Here is an 18,564-nt window from a genome sequence, read left to right on the forward strand (position 1 = left end):
TCTGTGAAAAAAATTAATACACTTTTAATAAAAGTTATAAACCAAAAGGAAAAAAAGAAACAAGATATAAAAATAGGCAAATGAAAAACTACATTTAAAATTACTGGAATCATACATTTATTAACAGATAGATGTGTTATGTTACAACAATTTGTGATATTTCATACAAAAAGCAGTGATGCTAAGGCTGTCAATACTCCTTTAATGTTCAATTACAGGATATAAAGCATAGAGCATTGATTTTTAAATGCCAGAAGAAATTATCCAAGACATTTCAAGCACCTATAATATTTTTTATTTGTCCTTAAAAAAATGTTATAGTTTAAAAAAAAAAAGGAGTGCTCCTGGCAACAAGAATATTAAGTAGACATAGTAGTTAAGTGTGTTTTGAATTATTTCTCCTAATGGTCAGCAGTGGTCGTCCTATTGCTGGCCTATAAACAGCACTGGCAAAGTCACTTCACGTAAAGCCTGAGGCCATGAAACAAAAATCCCCAGGCCCCACGTGATAAAAACAAAAAAACCAAAGTCCTGCAAATTATCCTCTGACCTTTAGACATGCATTGTTACTTCTTTGTACCACCCCCACAACACACACACACACACACACACACACACACACACACACACACACGAAGGAAGGAAGGGAGTGTGAAAGGGAGGTAGAGAGACAGAGACAGGGACACAGAAAAGGACAGAGACTGGGTATATCAACAACTTGGTTCATTATCTTTGTTAACTTTTTGGTCAACCCTACATTCTCAGGCTTGGCTAGCTGTTTGATGTTAGAATCACTATATCTGGGAACATGCCCCCAAATCTGTTTGCATCTCCTTCATCCTGGTGACACATTGATATTATTTTGCCCTGAAACTTCCATGAAATTCCTCATTATTCCTTTCCCTGGTTTAGCCTGGCCTAATTCACAATTGACTTTCCTTCTTTTCTCCTTCATTTAAATAATACAGTTTTATTCTCTTCATTTCTCACAAAGATTAATCATTCCAGAAGAACAACTTCTGAGTCATCCTATTTGGTTTAGAGTATGGAATTCAATGAAGAACAGTAGAATAAACCTGATCAATTGCAACATTTTGCAGATGGGAAAATGAGGAAAACTTACTCAGTTACTTGTAAATTGGCATTGTAACCACATGTTCAGTAGTGATACTTCTTGCCTTCTATCTTCATACTCATCAGCATTATATATGGCTGTCACAACATTGTATATGGAAGTCTTTATGAAGAGATGAAGATGTGACCTTGAAAGTATATTGAAAATCATGTTATTATCTCAAGAAAAAAAAAGTCAAGGTAAATTGGATTAGCAACAAGTAACAAGAGAGAAGTGGGGCCTTCAAGGAAGCATTGCCCTTGTCAAAGAGAATTTGAGTCCAATTCTAAATCATGCTATAAAAACAATTCATTTGCTAGACACTTTGTAATATGCTGTTTAGATAAGTGATGAAAAGCTCTTAAATGTTTTTCTTATTTAAATTGGTGCTGGTTTTATCTTCCATTTCGGTCTCCAGGAGTTATTTTACTAATATGAGTCTTGCATATGTCATAAAATCTTCATTTAACTTTTCTACTTGTCACTTCTATATCATTAGTAGAATGAAAGTCACAGATTTTTGCAGATTAAAAAGAAGATAAAAGGTTACCTGTCAACTACTTGAGAGAGGCAGTATTATTAACACCATTATGGGTGACTTGGCATTTGGATTTTCCCTCTTCTGAGGGCCATTTTGTAGTCATGTCTTAGAAGTCAATGGAATAGATAAGAAATGGGTGTTTCTCCCTGAAAAGGGCATTGGTTTCATGCAGAGAAGAAGAGAATGGATACAAGCTCCAGTTTCTGGCAACTTCCAGTAACACTTACTAACAAAACATCCATCGTAATAATGAAGGTCATAGATTATTTTTATGGAAACAGAAACAGGGTTCTATGTTTTCATATTTGGCTTCTAGGAAACCTCTTAATTAATGTTGCATTAAATACTCAGGAAAGCCTATTTGATCATTTAAAAATGAGAAAGGTTAGTAGGGATGGTCAAAGTATATGATATACAAGATTGCCAAAATGAATTTCATTGTTTTTGCACAATACATTGAGATGATATAGATAACAGATTTTATGCTACATTTTAGAGCAGTAAAATGTAATTTTATTTGAAAATAAAATGAAAATATATTTTTGAAGCATTCAGGACCACTATCTTAAGAGCTATTCTCTTTATAAATGGATTTTACTAGTGATGCAATTACTTATATGAGTCAATATGAACAGATTTTCAATCCCAGTTCTCAACAGAGTGGCTTGGCTCGGTGTTTCTTTTGTTTTTCATTTTCCAGGAATTTTCAAGAAACGTCATTACACGTTTTCTTCTGTGCATGTTCCCTCTTGCCAGCTTTCTTTTGTTATAATAACTACCAAGATAGTCCACTTAACATTAGGAAAGGTTGACAGTAGCTCAGAATTCCAGGGGCTCCCATCTCTGCCCCTGCTATTGTTGGAGCCTGTGGGAGAGGTAGCAACATTGCCCAGTGAGGTTACATGGCAGAACAGACCCCTCAGTTGGTGGTTAGAAACAAAAAAAATTAAAAAAAAAAAAAAAAAAAAAAGGTAAAAGGCTAGACTCTGCTATCCACCTCAAGGGTAGGTTCTCCAACGTCTGAAGACTTCCCACTGGACACATTTGACAGTAGTGTCACCTGGCCGTGGTACCACCTGACACTGTAACACAAGCCTTTTTGGAGACCTTTAAGATCCCTGTCAACTCAACTTCTAATTTTCGTTTAAAATGTTTAAAACTTTTTCATGTCAACAAATAAGAGAGTGAAAAATAGTCATGTTGCTTGTTAAATATCGAAGGCCCAAACACATTTTAGTGAATCCTTGAGTACTTTTTACTTTCTAAATTCCTTGAGGTCCAAACCTATCATTCTAGATGGCAGGCCAGAATCCTGTTATAGTATGAACACTGATGTACTGTTATCAATGTTGCTTGAGAGCTTTAACTGTAAGTACCATTGAAGTAGTTTTCTCCCCTATGTTGGGACAGCGACACACACACACACACACACACACACACACACACACACACACACACATGAATATGAATGTATATGAATGTGTGAGTGCACTGAATCAAATAGATGAGTGTAATGGTCTCAATTTGTACTGTATACATTCACTTTGTTTAAAATTCATTAAATTATTCATCAGTGATTTTTAGCTGTGTTTTTAAAGAGTTGTTCATAGTACATCCAGAATATAAGGCTGTTTCTAGCAATGCAGCTAAACATAAAAATCTCATGAAAATGATTCTGGTTGATCCTTAAGTTGTTCTTCAGGAAGGCTGAAGACAGAAAAATGGAAAGAAAGCAGCTTTTTCTGACCCTAAAATGTTCATGTCACAGGTATGTTAAAAAAAAAAAACAATAAAAAAGAAAGGTGAAGATAAGATCTTCCATCCATCCCATTTTCACTCAATTATTCTTGCTTCAAAGGTTGAATTCAAATGCACACTTGCTGATTATTTGTGTGTTAAAAAAATTCATTAAAAGTAGACTATACCTTTCTATTTAGCCACTTCCTTAATGAATATATTTGCATTCAATAATAGCAAAGCACCTTTAGAGATTTCCTGCTCATTTTCTCTGCCTTTGTCCTGAGCATCTGGATTTCCAAGGTTAAGACCAAAGGCTTTGTGAAAATGTCATGGCTGTGACCTTGTGAAAAATAAATCAAGCCTTGTAGTTTATTTTACTGGCATTTCAAGCATAGAAATTTGATCCTCTTAAACACGCAGCCGAAAGTGTTGTCCTGTGGTGTTATGGAAGGCTTCGTTACATGTATTTGTGTTTGTAATAGATATATCTAAACACAGTTCATGAGAATGACCTTAAGATTGTTTTACTTTCAATACAGTCCAAAATTATAAGGTAACAGCTTAAGTTTTATCTTTGTAGAAAGATTTTTTATGAATGAAAGAAAGCCAAGATTGTGAATAAAGAAGTATATAATTTTTCAGAACAAATTGTAATTCACTATTTGTAGTGTGTGTGTGTTTGTGTATGTATATGTATAAAAGTTACTGTATAAGGAAAGGTGGTTTAGAAAATACAACTTACTATTTTCTCTTTTCCTTGTCTCTTTTGAATGTAGCTTAGGTAATAAAGAGATCTGGGAATAGTGTTACTAATTCTTAGTATTTCAAAAAAGTACATTTGATATATTTTCTACATGTGCATTCTCTCATGTTTAAAATATAGTCAATTATCTATCTTTCTATCCATTGTCTCTTTGTCTATTCATATATATTTATTCCTCTTATTTTTATGTTTTATTGTTTAATTTAAATGAATATATTATATATTTATTTTTATAAATATATAACATTTATATTTAATATAGTAAATACAACTGTTTTATTATATATGTATTTCTGTCATTTATCTATCTACAACTCTCTATATCAATCTGTCTTTAAACTATCCGCCCATCTGACTATCATCTATTTAATTAGACATTTATTGCACATCATGTAGATATCATATGTTTATATCTTTCATCTCCTTATCTATTCTCTATCGTATATCTTCTTTCAATCTTCTTCCTTTACTTTCTTTCTCACCATATATGATTCTAATTAGGAGAATCTTCGTGTCACTGTATGCTGTATCCTGTATGCCTCATCTGCTCTTTCTTTGGGTATAGATGTGCTCACATTGCCCTCGTCTGCTATTCCCACCTTCTGCTTCCCACTCTACCTATCTCGTCTTCCAGACAATGTTTTTCTAACAGCATGAGTGCGAAAAACACTTTAAGAAATACTTTTGCCTGTGTTTCTATGTAAAAGGGTGACATAATAATTTCTTATGAACAGAATTAAAATTAAAGGTCTGGTAACTGCTGTGACTGAATCTGTGCTTCACAATCTTCCTGGCACTACTAGAGATTCTGTCATGCATTGAAAATGCATGCTGCTTATATTGTTAACAGCTCCAGGTTAGATTTTTTTCTTTTCATTTATTACAAAAAAGTTTTTTTTTTTTCATTTTACATACCAATCCTGGTTCCCTCTCCCTCCCCTTCTCCAGGCCCCCAGCTCTCCCATCCCACTCCCCATCCACTGCTCAGGGAGGGTAAAGCCTCCCCTGGGGAGTCAGCAAAGTCTGGCACACTAAGTTGAAGCAGGACCAAGCCCCTCCCTGCTGTGTCAAGACTGAGCAAGGTATCCATGTGTTCCAAAAAGCCATTTCATGCACCCAGGATAAGCCCTGGGTCCACTGCCAGGAGCTCCCCAAACAGATCGAGCCACAAAATTGTCACCCACATTCAAAAGGTCTATTTCCGCTTCCATGAATGTCTAACCCCACCCCCTCCCCAAGCCACTCATAGGTCAGAGTTCATGAGGTCCCACCAGCTTGGGTCAGCTGGGATGTGTAATAGAAGGGAAAGGATGGGAGATGGGAACAGGAGGGACTGAGATGGCAGAGTAGATGGAGGGACAGAGAGGGAGAGCAATGGAAGAGATATCTTTGTGGAGGGAACCATTAAGGGGTTAGGGAGAAACCTGGTCCTAGGGAAATCCCCAACAAGCCACAAGGATGACACCAGCTAAGACTCCCAGAAATAATGGAAAGGGTGCCTGAATTTACCTTCCCCTGTAATTAGATTAGTGAGTGCCCTAATTGTCATCATACAACCTACATCCAGTAACTGATGGAAGCAGATGTAATGATTTACAAACAAGCACTGGGCTGAGCTCCTAGACTTCAGTTGAAGAGAGGGAGTGGGGAATCACAGGAGCAAGTGAGGTTAAGATCATGATGGGAAAAACCAAGGAGATAGCTGACCCAGGTTAGATATTATTAAGAGTGAACTGTGGATGCTTATTCCATTGGAACTAAATGTATTATTTTATATGTCTTAATTGAAACAATAGCCCCTGTTTTGGAATGTTTATTGTATCAGTTTGAGCCCTTGAGATTTTAGTAGTTGCTGTACAGTTTGAAACACTAAGCCCTAGCTCCCACCAGCCTAGTTAACATTAATAATGTTATATTCTATCTAAAATACTGAAACTTTAGAACCATAATTATTTATTGACTTCCTTTGACTTTTTTGTTGTTACTGTCATGCTTTCTATGGACAGAAATTTTGCAAATCACAAAAAAAGGCTACTTTAAACAGCTATGTCTATTTTCTTTTTTAAGAATGTGAGGAGGGAAATAGTATTTGGTATTTCTGGTATCTTCCTCTTCTTTTTGGGGATCCAAGTTTATTTGTGATGTCATTTTTCATAAAGAATTTCCATTAGTGTGATCCATGTTGCTTTTTTCATGATTCCGCATTTCATAACATTTATGAAAATGCTTTCATTTTTAAATTCTACTGTGTTTTCATTTCATATTTACATATTTTGTTTCCTCCCTTCCCTTCTTCCTTCCTTCCTTTTTTTCCTGTCTCTTTTATTCTTTTTCTCTCTTTTCACATAAGATAGACTTTCTCTAAATACATCCGGGCTAATTTTGAACTCATGGCCTTCCTTTTACAGCCTTTAAATCCTAGAACTACAGGCTATACCACCATGCCCAGTTTTGCTTTTATTTCTGAGCAAGAGTATTGCTGGTATAAAAATATCATGTTTTAATTTTTGGTGTTTAGAAAATTCATGGGTTTGCTATTTGCCATATCTCCCCTTTTTTCTTGTTTTTTTTTTTTTAATTAATCTTCATTCAGGTGTTAAACTAATTGTGGTTGTCCTGAATGAAATGTATTAATTTCTTCTTGATGTTTTCAGGTTTCATATTTTGAGTGTTAGTTCTACAGTTTTTCTTGTACATGATCTTCTTTGAATTCACTTGCTTTTGTTTCATTAACATAATTGCACCTATACATTTATTATATTCACTAACTTCCTTACTTTTGTTTATTTTTTATTTGAAACTTTTTGTCTCAGTTTCTATTCAGCCAAAATTGAATTTTATTGACACATAGTTTCTGGGGACCATTTTGGTTTTCTTTTGGGGGGGGGCGGTTTCAAGACAGGGTTTCTCTGTGTAGCTTTACGCCTTTCCTGGAACTCGCTTTGGAGACCAGGCTGGCTTCGAACTTAGAGAGATCCACCTGCCTCTGCCTCCCGAGTGCTGGGATTAAAGGCGTGCGCCACCACCACAGGGCCATTTTGGTTTTCTTCAAAATCTTTCTCTACTCCTCAATAATACTTTCTATTATTCTATCTTCAAAGTCACTAGCTCTTTACTTCATATTTCCCTTTTTACTAAACACCTATGATTAATAAAAATAGACACTACACTTTTCTAGAAATTTTACTTGTAGTTTTACCTATATTTTGCTGAGATTTCTGCTTTTTTGTGTGTGTTTTCATGAGCATTTTCTCTTCATATCAGTTGATCATAAAAGTCTTGTGTATTCATGCTGACACCTGCATCATCTCAAGACTGACTTCTACTAATTGAGTTTTTTCCAATAATTTATTGAAGTCTTCATGCCAGACTTCATGTTTCCACATGCCAGGTAATTGGATTGCTCTCTTCACATTATAAATGATATGCTGTATTTGGGGTTTATTATAGTACATGAAGAATGCTGTTTGTTTGCCTCTCCAATTACTGATTAAAGAAGGTAAGAGTCTACCATTTAAACCACATCCCTCATCAGCCTCTCAATTCAAATGTATGTTTAGAGCCCTTAATTCTGTTGCTTCACATCTCTCTAACACACACAATTTAGTCAACCATATGCACATAATTCATGGTAACGCCTCTCAGTCAATTTTCTTTCTTGACCTTGTCTTTTATGTTCAATAGCTAATGACTTTGAGTTTTCTAGCAGAGATTTAGCCACTCTGAATGGCATTGTTGCCATTTCACCCAGGCAAGAACCATGGAATAGAGGCAAAAGCCCTTTGCTCTTACTTACAGTTCATCATCTCTAAGTCTCTGTTCAGTGTGTCATTCTCTACACTGCTCATGGAGAGTTCATGAAGTTCAAGTTACATTATTGCTCTTTTTTTATTCTGCCCCTTCTGTTGTCTTTGCTCTTTTTTATCCCTCCCCTCCATCCCTTTTCTCTCATTCTTTTCTTCTCCTTCCTTATGTTTTCTTCCTACCTGATCCTCTCATTCTCTGACTCTTTCTTCTTGTTGTCTTTCTTCTCCTCCTCCTCCTCCTCCTTCTTCTCCCACTTCCCCTGTCTAGTGTTTCCTTTCTACAATATTCATAGTAGAAGATTTTATTTCATGAGACTATAATAAATATTCCTTTAAAAATCTAACAAAACACAGTCGGGCGGTGGTGGTGCACCCCTTTAATCCGAGCACTTGGAGGCAGAGGCAGACGGATCTCTGTGAGTTCGAAGGCAGCCTGGTCTCCAAAGCGAGTTACAGGAAAGGCGCAAAGCTACACAGAGAAACCCTGTCTTGAAAAACCAAAAAAAAAAAAAAAAAAAAAAAAAAAAAAAAAAAGAAAAAAAATCTAACAAAACACATTTTTTTGATGTCCTGGATTGAAAAACATAAATATCCCCATGGCTTTAATATAAACCACTAACTCTTTTAAGCAGCTAAAGACAGCTGCAGTTAAATAAACATAGATTCTATTAGTGTTTACAAAGCTGTATACTCATTTTACTTTTTCTAAAAGGAATACAAGTAGATAATCAAAAGTTTGTTTCTATCTGAAATATCTAGTCTCTTATTTGTTTTTAATGCTCCTAAGTTCAATATTTGATTCCAAAGTTATCTCTGAGAAAGGAAGGAAGAAAATACGTCCACAGATGTTGTGATAGTCAGGTCACCTTAACCTGTCATGCTGCTATCAAGTTCTAAATATTGAAACATTTTTAATGCTAAAATTAAAAAAAAAATACTGAGTGCCTTACCTAAGAGTGAAAGAATACTGTAGCCAATGAATTCTAAAAGTAATCAGAACCCAAGACTATATGGGCAAGAATTTAGTCAGTCTCAGCAAAGGCTGATGGATGAGAGTTTCTCTTCTTGTGCGAGAGTGAAACATGCTTATTTTTCACCTTAACTACTGGAAGAGAAAAGTGACAATTAGATAAGCCAGATTTTACTAGTCTTAGTCTAGTGGGGAATGGGTATACTATTCAAGACAATATTTTCCCTACAATTAGACAATGGAAACAGAGAGATGGCTCTCAGAAGTAATAAGTAAATTTAATAAATTATTTCTTAATCTGATTTTATTGTAGCAAACAAAGCATATAACAGCTTTTGTAATATACCTATGTATGTATATATTTTCCATGTATATATAATATGTTTTATAAATTCACGTTTCTATTCATACATAACACTTAAAGCCTTATTTAAATTAGATTATGTTTGTGGATAAGGAGAGCGTTCCTAAGCTCTTGGTGATGGGTGATCAATTATTTACTGGCATATGAGTAAATGTCTGATTTTCTTCCTTGCAAATATTATCTAATATATTACCAATATGGGTATGAATGGGTCCTTCTGACCACCAACTGGGGCCTCAGTGATGGTTTAAATGTGTATGATTTTCACAGTTCAACAGGAACTGTTAACTAGCAAGTACCATTTGTCTGATTCAGTTTCAGCACACCTTGTCATTACGGCCTTCTGCCATCCCAGATGGATACTGAATTTTCCACACATTCCAAGAAATGTAGATTTTAGAATTGTGCAAATGTGAACCAAATATTTACCTTTGCTCTGGGCTCACAGGACACCCAGTTTCTGCTCCGAAGCCTGGACTGTTGACTCTGAACATCCCATGGTCCTGCTCCGAAGCCTGGACCATTGACTTCTAAACATCCCGTGGTTCTGCTTCCAAGCCTGGGTGGTTAATTGACTTCTGAACATCCCATGGTTCAACTACCAACAACCTTCTTCCTATTTCACTTCTGTTTTTTTTTTCCTTGTCATGAGACTACTAGAGCTCTTGATGTTTAGATTTTCAGGAGTGTTTATTTCATGTTCCTGATATTCATTCATGCACTTTGCTTCTCAATTTCAGTCTCTATCTACATGCTAATTTGTCTCTCTCTCCTTCATCTACAATTTGGTTTTTTGCTTTATTGTACTTTTTAATGTATGAAGCTTTTCTTTCACTGCCAGTCACAACTTAACCTGATTTCTCACTTGTGTTTTGAACTCAGATTTGCCTGGAATTATGGGGACTCAGTTTCATTATTATGCTATTCCAGTCCTCCTTAAATCCACTGCTAATTTCTAATCTTATTCCCTATCCCTCCTCCACTTTGGTCTTTCTCTGGTCACTACAATTTCAGCACTTTGATCCTTTACTTTGATATTAATTGTGATATACTATAAACCTAATGGACCAGAGATTAAAAATATAACAGGACTAATAAATATTTTACTCAAAAAATAAAAATCAGTTTACTGTCAATTTCTTTCTACATACATAGGTAAATATATATCCATAACAGCATTGAGGTCATCTAGCTCACTATCCCTGGTTCAGTTTTTTTTTTAATATTTATTTATTTATTATGTATACAGTGCTGTTTGTGTGTATCCCTACAGGCCAGAAGAGGAAGCCAGATCTTATTACAGATGGTTGTGAGCCACCATGTGGGTGCTGGGAATTGAACTTAGAACCTCTGGAAGAACAGCCAGTGCTCTTAACCTCTGAGCCATCTCTCCAGCCCCCTGGTTCATTTTTTAAATAGAATTTAGAGAAACATTGAGATTTTCTTGCTTTGCCCATGTCTCATGTGTGAGTACTGATTATTGCTCAATTTGGGGCAGTTTTGGAGGTCCAAAGGATGATTTCCATTGAGTGAAAGAGATATATTCTGAGCTGTGACATTCTAAACAATAGATTGAGATGAAGGAAATTAGATAGATGAGACAGATAGTCAAGTCTTTCACTGCTTTAGATGGAAAAGCCAAATATATTTGGTTTATAAACCCATCAGAACTGTTCCTCTTCCTTTTACTGTTTATAACATTGAGTGTTAGTGTCTATGTGGGAATGAAGAACTTGCCCATGACAGTGTATCTAAGAAAAAACAAAGGCAAGAAGTTACGAAGTTGTCTAAGTGCCATTTAGCAGAGGGTTAGTGGTTTATGTAGCTAACAGTGAATAGAAATGATGGAAAGTCCATCCCTGGCACCCCTGTTTTGGATCTTCCTAATACTTTGCAGTGCTTTCTTTTTACTGGCTATCAACAGGCCAGGCTCCATGAATGTGGTCATTAGTGTGCTTGGCAGATGGTTTTCACAATTGCCAGATTCAGATTCACTTATCACTTGAAACAGATTGTTAAGAATAGAAGCTGCCCATCTTCTCCTTTCGAGAAGATCCTAAAAGCTGAGTTAGGGCAGAAGGGCTGTTAGCTTGTCCAAGCTCAGGGATCCATTTGTCCAGCCAGTACTAGAAAATTGGGAGATTAGTTGAGCTGTTTGAGCATAGGAAAAGTTGTTGCATATGCATGCTATTTTAACCTAGCCATATGCATGCTTGCATGCACACAATCCCCCACTCCCACATACACTACTAAAATGGAGGTATAAATTAAGAGTCTCTCTTTGTATTTTACAAAGAGCTAAAGGTCTACTCACCTTTGTTGTCAATTACATTCCTAACAGAGTAAATTTGAATGAGAGCAATTTAAGGACCATACAACAAAGCTCTGAAATCATGAGAAAAACTTAACTTTTCCTGGATTCTCTGAAAAATAAATTAAAAACTGGATATATTTTACAACACATAAATGCATGCACAGAGTGTATCTTAACAAAGGTGTCATTAACTTTTTTCTCTAAAATAATTGCAGCATTTGTAACAACATATCACTGAAAGCATTCATTTTTATGTTTGTGTGTATCTAAGCACACTTGTGTTCATGTACACATGTGCATGCATATATAGAGGCCAGAAGTTAACACCAAATGGCTTTCTCAACCACTCTACCTTGTATTCCGAGAGAGGTTCTGCCACTGGACCTGGTAATTATTGACTCAGTCTAGCTGGCAAGTGTTACTTGGGGATGTGACTTCATGTACTCCCCAGCTGCGGGATATAGGTGTACATCACCATGTTGGGCCTTTATGCAAGGTAAGGCAATTGAAATCAGGTACTCATGCTGTGCAGCAAGCACTTTATAGGGTAAGTCATCTCTTCAGCACAAGGATTAATGTTTTTGTCTGGACAAAACTTTTTATTACCTGAGCACTTTACAGCTTATAAACTTTCTGGAACCACAATTAAAAAAATGGACAAACTGGGGCTGGAGAGATGGCTCAGAGGGTAAGAGCACCGGTTGTTCTTCCAGAGGACCCAAGTTCAATTCTCAGCACCCACATGGCAGCTCACAACTGTCTGTGGTTCCAGTTCCAGGGGATCTGGCACCCTCACACAGACATACATGTGGTTAAAACACCAATGCACATAAAATTGGTTAAGATACACTCTGTGCATGTATATATGTGTTGTAAAAAAAAATTTTAAAAATGGACAAACTTGCCTTCCTGTGAGTATTACCTTTGGTGACCCTGTTTGGAGTTCCCCGGGTGTTGTTTCATCTAAAATGGTTTCTAGGAAGATTTTATTTACCACAGAATGTGTATTTTATATGAAAATAATTTTACAATTTCTTTGACTAAAACATGAAAATTTAAAATGATTTCCAGTAGTAGAAGATGTATTATTATTGTTCTTATTATGGCTATTTAGTGAGTGGATGTGTTGTGTTGATACATGTTAATATGTACATGTATATATGTATACATGTGTGTGAGGGTCAAAGGTTGATGTCAATATTAATAGATAATTTTATTAGGTATAATAATTTTGATTGATCTTGTGGCCTTTCAGAATTTGGAACACATCCATGTCATTCTGAAATAAAAATTTTCTTTTGAGTAATAAAGTGATATTCTGATGGTCCTGCCTTAATAAGTGACTTGACTTTCTCTGTTGCAATGTTTCATAATCTTTCTTTATTCTATATGTCTAATGTTTTACCTATACTATGTTATAGGTCCTTATTTTTCTGATCCTGTCTAATTGGGTTTTGGAGGCCTCTTGTACCTGAATGGACATCTCTTTCAGTAGGGTCAAGAAATTTTGTAGAAAAATTTTCTTGTATATTTTATCCCTTTACTATGGTCTTCTTCTTCTATGCTTATAATCCAAAAGTTGGGTCTTTTTGGGGTTTCCCATTGCTCTTTCTCTTTCTGTTGATACTTCCTGTTTTTTTAATTCTTTGTTATTATGTCTTTGAGTTTCATATATGCTTTGATCATATTCTCCCTCTCAAACTCTGTCCATATCTACAGCCCTGCCCTTCCCACTCAATTTTGTGTCCCACTTTCTTTAAACCTTCAAGACCAATTTGTACTGCCCAGGTACTCATGGATGTGTGAACTTCAGCCAGAAAGTGATCAACTTACCAGGGCCTACACATTCTCAGAGAAACCTCTCTTTCCCTTTCCATCAGCCAAAAAGTATCAATAGCTCCACAACCAGTGGTGAGATTGTATGCTGTAGTCAGAGTTTTCTTTGGGCCACCAGCTCTCTCTCATACACACACACACACACACACACACACACACACACACACACAGATACGGAGACTTATAATTAATTATGAAAGTTTAGCCTTGGCTTTGGCTTGTCCCATAGCTCTTATAGCTTAAATTAACCCATTTATTGTAGTCTATGTTCAGTCAAGTGGCTCATCATCTTATCTCTCCATACTGCTCATGCTGCTTCCTCTGCATCTGGCTGGAAACTCTACCCTTTTCTTCCCAAAGTTCCTCTCTGCCCAGGAGTCTGACCTATATTTCCTGATTAGCCATTGGTGATTCAATTACACCAATCACAGAAATTCATTTTCATATAGTGTATATACCCAGCCCCTCTCTTCATGCTGTAATTTGTTCTGTCTTCAGCTTGCACAGGTTTTGTATGTGTCTCCAATACTGTGGGCTTATATCCACAGCTGCTCTGTTGTGTCCACAAAATATTTCTTTGTAGTCATCCACCTCCTCTGTTCCTCACATTCTTCCTATGTACTCTTCCCAATGATCCCTGAGCCTTGCTAGTGGGGGCCTAAGTTCTATATCTATAGTTACAATTATTTGTATCTACCTAGCCGTGTGTGTGTGTGTGTGTGTGTGTGTGTGTGTGTGTGTGTGTTTCCTTTATGATTGAACATTTTGAACTCTTTTGTTATACTATACCTTGGCCAGTTGTAAGCCTCTGTTAATCACTATGAATAGATATTCATACCATTATTGCACCAATAGGTAGGTCTTTTCAGTCCAGTCATTAGAGTTACTCTAATGACAACTTTTCTCCTCTGCTAGATTAACACTGTGAAAACTATCCCAGACATATTAAGCTCCCAGGTTCATACCAACCTGATTTTTCCATATTGTATGGCTCAAAGTATATGATATCTTCAGAACTAAGGTATTACCATCAAGTTTTTTAAAGCAACCAATAGCAATTGCAATATAGTGCACTGATTTGTATTCTATAGGAATTTACTGGCCAACAAGTCATAAAGAAGCCACCAACTCCCTAGCACTGGATTTTCATTTGTTAGCTTATGTTCTAGTCAAGTTTTTTGTTGTTTGTTGTTAGCTTATTGTCTAGTCACGTTTTTTTCTTTTTTTAAAATTTCTGTCGTGGCATTTGCAATCTGTACATCAGGAATAAATCCTAGTAGGACTGAGGTTTACTTTCTTCTATGAGAACAGTGTTGGGATCCAGAGGCTCTACTGAGTCCTTCTCTGAGGGTTGATTGTCATCTTGTGCTGGCTGGGGCCTCCTATGTTTGTAGCTTGTCCTGTGATTTTTCACACATCTTTGGGCATTACTGAGAGTCAGATCTAGTCCCTTTTCAGTTACAATTAAAGCTGCTGGGAAATTTGGAATGTGTCAAGCTACTATGGGCCTAAAATGGAGTCATATCTGATCCCTACCCTCATCCACAACTTCCTTTGAGATTACTTCAAGCAATGGCACTCTACAAACACCAACATCATTTATTCTGGTTTCACACTATTCTACCTCTTGGTTCCTCCACAACCATTGGAGATGCTCAGAGATGTGCCCCTATTTACTGTTGTGAGGCAGGTTTAAATTCAGTGGCTCAGCCTCCATAGTCATGGGCTGACCTTGTTTACCACCACAGCCACAAATTATTTTTAAATGAGTATCTTTAAGTTAGAGCTACAAAAACTTTCCATAGGTTCGTTTTAAGAAACTTTGACCATTTCAGAGCTGCCAAATAACTCAGGACTTACCAAATCTTACTCCTTTTGCTCAGTTTCAAAGTGTGGACCACATCAGACACTGACTATTCTATATTTTCCAAATTCCTAAAATGGTCAGAACACAGTCTCCTCTAATGATTAATTCACTCCATTGCTCAATGAAGTAAACTACTGGAATTTCTTAGTCTATACCTTAAAGTTTATGCTCACCCTGGTTTTGTACTTTTGGGATTCTCCTTATGCTGATAATAACTACTATAGTAAAGACTGTCCTTAAATGGTCCTGGCCTGCTTTTTCTGTAGGTTGAGCGTTTTAAACATTTAACATTTCTCATAGGCCTTACTTTATTCCATGTTCCCTCTTGTGTATATTTGGATTGATTTTAATACTTAAAGTTGTTGTTTCTTAGCATTTTCCAAAGCACTTTTGCATCCATGCTTTTTTTTTTTTCATTTGATCTTTCCAATAAACTAGTGATATACAAGGGCATGATGCGATCCAAGTAGAATACAATGAATCTGGGTGGAAGGTGGAGTCATTGGAATTTGAACTGAAGACCAAACAGAGAGGTAGATGGGTGTGACAACATGGGATAACACAGTTGCCAGAAGTTGTGTGTGCCTCCTTAGCCTCCCTCTTCAGGAGCTCTCATTTTCTTAAAATCAAAGCCCCTCACTTTTGTCCTCTTTCCTAGTTTTATGGACTCAAAATCTCGCTGATACCAGCTTATGCAAATACACACACAGCATGCTGGATGCTAATACACAGGCCTTCATCTCCAAATACAATGGCTTATTCACATTGTAACTACCACTACTCTCAGGTCTTTCCTGTGTCCCTTCAGGTTTCTGTACTTTTTGTCCACGTACTTTCCTTCTTCTACAGCATAGAAAGATCGTGGGGCGCTCCAAACATTAGAAAAAAAAAAGAGTCAATGCATAAAGTTACCTCATAAAACAAAACTTTAAATTCTATATTTTTATCCTGAAAAAAAAAAAAAAGGCTAAATCTGATTTAAAAGTTAGAAGAGTTTTGCTGCATTAAAAATAAGAGAATGTTTTACAGAGGTTGGAAGAATGAACCAATAAATTTGATCCCTATAAAGTTAAACATTTAGAGCTGGAGGGAGCTGTGATGTAGCAACGCTGGAAAGCAGATCACGTGACACCTGGGCTGAAAGAGGACACAGTGAGGCAGCCTGAGTGGCAAGGATCCTGATTCCAGCATGAGGACCAAGGGCGAGGCAGCTTACAAGGCCAGGAGGGTGGTGGAGGCAGCCACCCAGATGCAAAAATGGCCTCTTCTCTTCAATCCTGAAAAACAAACAACTTAATTTGAAACTGGAAACTTTAGGGAGAGAATTTTTTAAAGCTTTAGGTTCATGAAGCCATCTGGTTCTTGGAGTTCACAGCCTGGTTGCTAGGACGGTGCAAAGTTTGGGTTGGCTGCTCACTCCTCTTTCTAGAACAGTTCAGTCCAGTCTCTACATTGATATTAAAGTTGTTAGTTTTTAAAAGTTGCCAAACAATTTGTAAAAATCAGTGGAAATCGCAGTAATATACCTGTTACGTTTTAAGGGTGGTTTTACTGCCTGAACCACAGAGTATTTAGCTCAGTAAGTGAACTCTGAGTTTCCATTCTGCTTAGCTTCCCCTGCTGTGTAATTTGGACTTTGTTTTGACAGTTGGTGACCTTTAACCCCGCTGAGTAAAATGTTTAGGCTGTGGAAGGCTGAAAAGAGCTTTCAGATGGGATATTTCCAGCCTCTCTCGAGCAAGAGCAGGCTTCCACTCAGCACAGCAAACCCATATATAGAAATGGTTTTCAGCCTTCATCGGGTGTTCTGGTGGAACAAATCAGATCAAAGACTTGCTTAATATGTTTGAAAAATGCACATCCGCATTGCAGAGCAAAAACATGTTATGGAAATCAATAAGATCATATTCAGGCATCCCTAACTTCAAAGTAAATCTTGTGTGTGTTCTCAATTTCAAAAGAAGAAGGAGAAAATGAGAATGCAAGCTTTGTAGGCTTAATTCTATTTGCAACTGAACAGAGCTCTCCAATGTCTCTTTACTGATTTTTGACAGGTCCCTGAGGACAGGAGATGGAGGGCAAGCAGATTATTAATTGGTAGCACCTGTGATAATTTCCTATCCCTAGGTTATTAAACTGGCTAACATTCTTCCACGTCACACTTTGGAATGGAAACGATTTGGACATCAGTGGAGGAGTGACATGTTCAGAAAATATATCAAAGGGAAGATGCAGAGCTAATGTAGATTAACGGCTCTGACTACACTTTATTCCAGACTATTTGTATTGATAGTTCTGTCTCCCTACAATATTTGTTGAGGAGATATGGTATGGCTATCTCTCATTCAGTGACCTACACTTTGATTGTTACTTTAAATAATAGAGTCTTTTGGAGGTGCGGTAATGTTCCTTAAATACAGTGAGCAAACATGACTGGATTATGTAGTTATGTGTGTTTTTATGTGTGTAGCAGTTTGCTATTTAACACCAATACTTTTTTCCCACCTGCCTCATGCATGTGTCATCAGATTTGCATCTTGTTTTTCTTCTCCGTGCTTCCTTTCTCAGAGAAGAATAGTGAACTATAATATGGTGGCCTTCATGCTGATGACTTAAAGCTCAGAAAGAGAAGGTTAGGGTCTGACTCTTGAAATATGTTGCTAAACTTTGCCTTTACCTGCTGAATTTTTTGCTAAAGATTAGGCAAGGCAATATTTTTACTTCCATAACAATACTTTGTGTTTTCCTGCTCAACATTGATGAATGTTCATGCTTGCAATCCCTTTCCAGACAGTCTTAATATGTCAAAGTTCTCATGACAGACAGAGATAAAGCTGTTTGAACTGTGGATTATAAATGATTCTCTACTGGCATTTGTTTAGAAACCAGGGAGACTAGAGATTTACCAGATATGATACACTAAGTGATTTGTTTGGTACATCCTGGGTCAGAGTTACATGCAATTGAATCTTGTTCACCAAAAATAGAATGTGTTGTTCCTTTGTAAACCCAAAATCGGCATCGATGAATTTTTATCAAGTTCAAATTATAAAATAATTTGTCCAAATGGAATAGGGTGTAACTTCCATCAAAATGCAATCCCATCCCTTGAAAGGAGTCCCTCTTATAATGCTTACCCTGCAACCGCAAACAGAAGGGGGCTGGCTTAGACTATCTTCTTTTCTATCATTTTGTAATTCATGGGAAAGCAAAGGTAGCTTTTAAACATTGATGGCAAAATACACTGAC

Source organism: Peromyscus leucopus, chromosome 5 (genome assembly GCF_004664715.2).
Source record: "Peromyscus leucopus breed LL Stock chromosome 5, UCI_PerLeu_2.1, whole genome shotgun sequence".
NCBI classification, from domain to species: Eukaryota; Metazoa; Chordata; class Mammalia; order Rodentia; family Cricetidae; genus Peromyscus; species Peromyscus leucopus.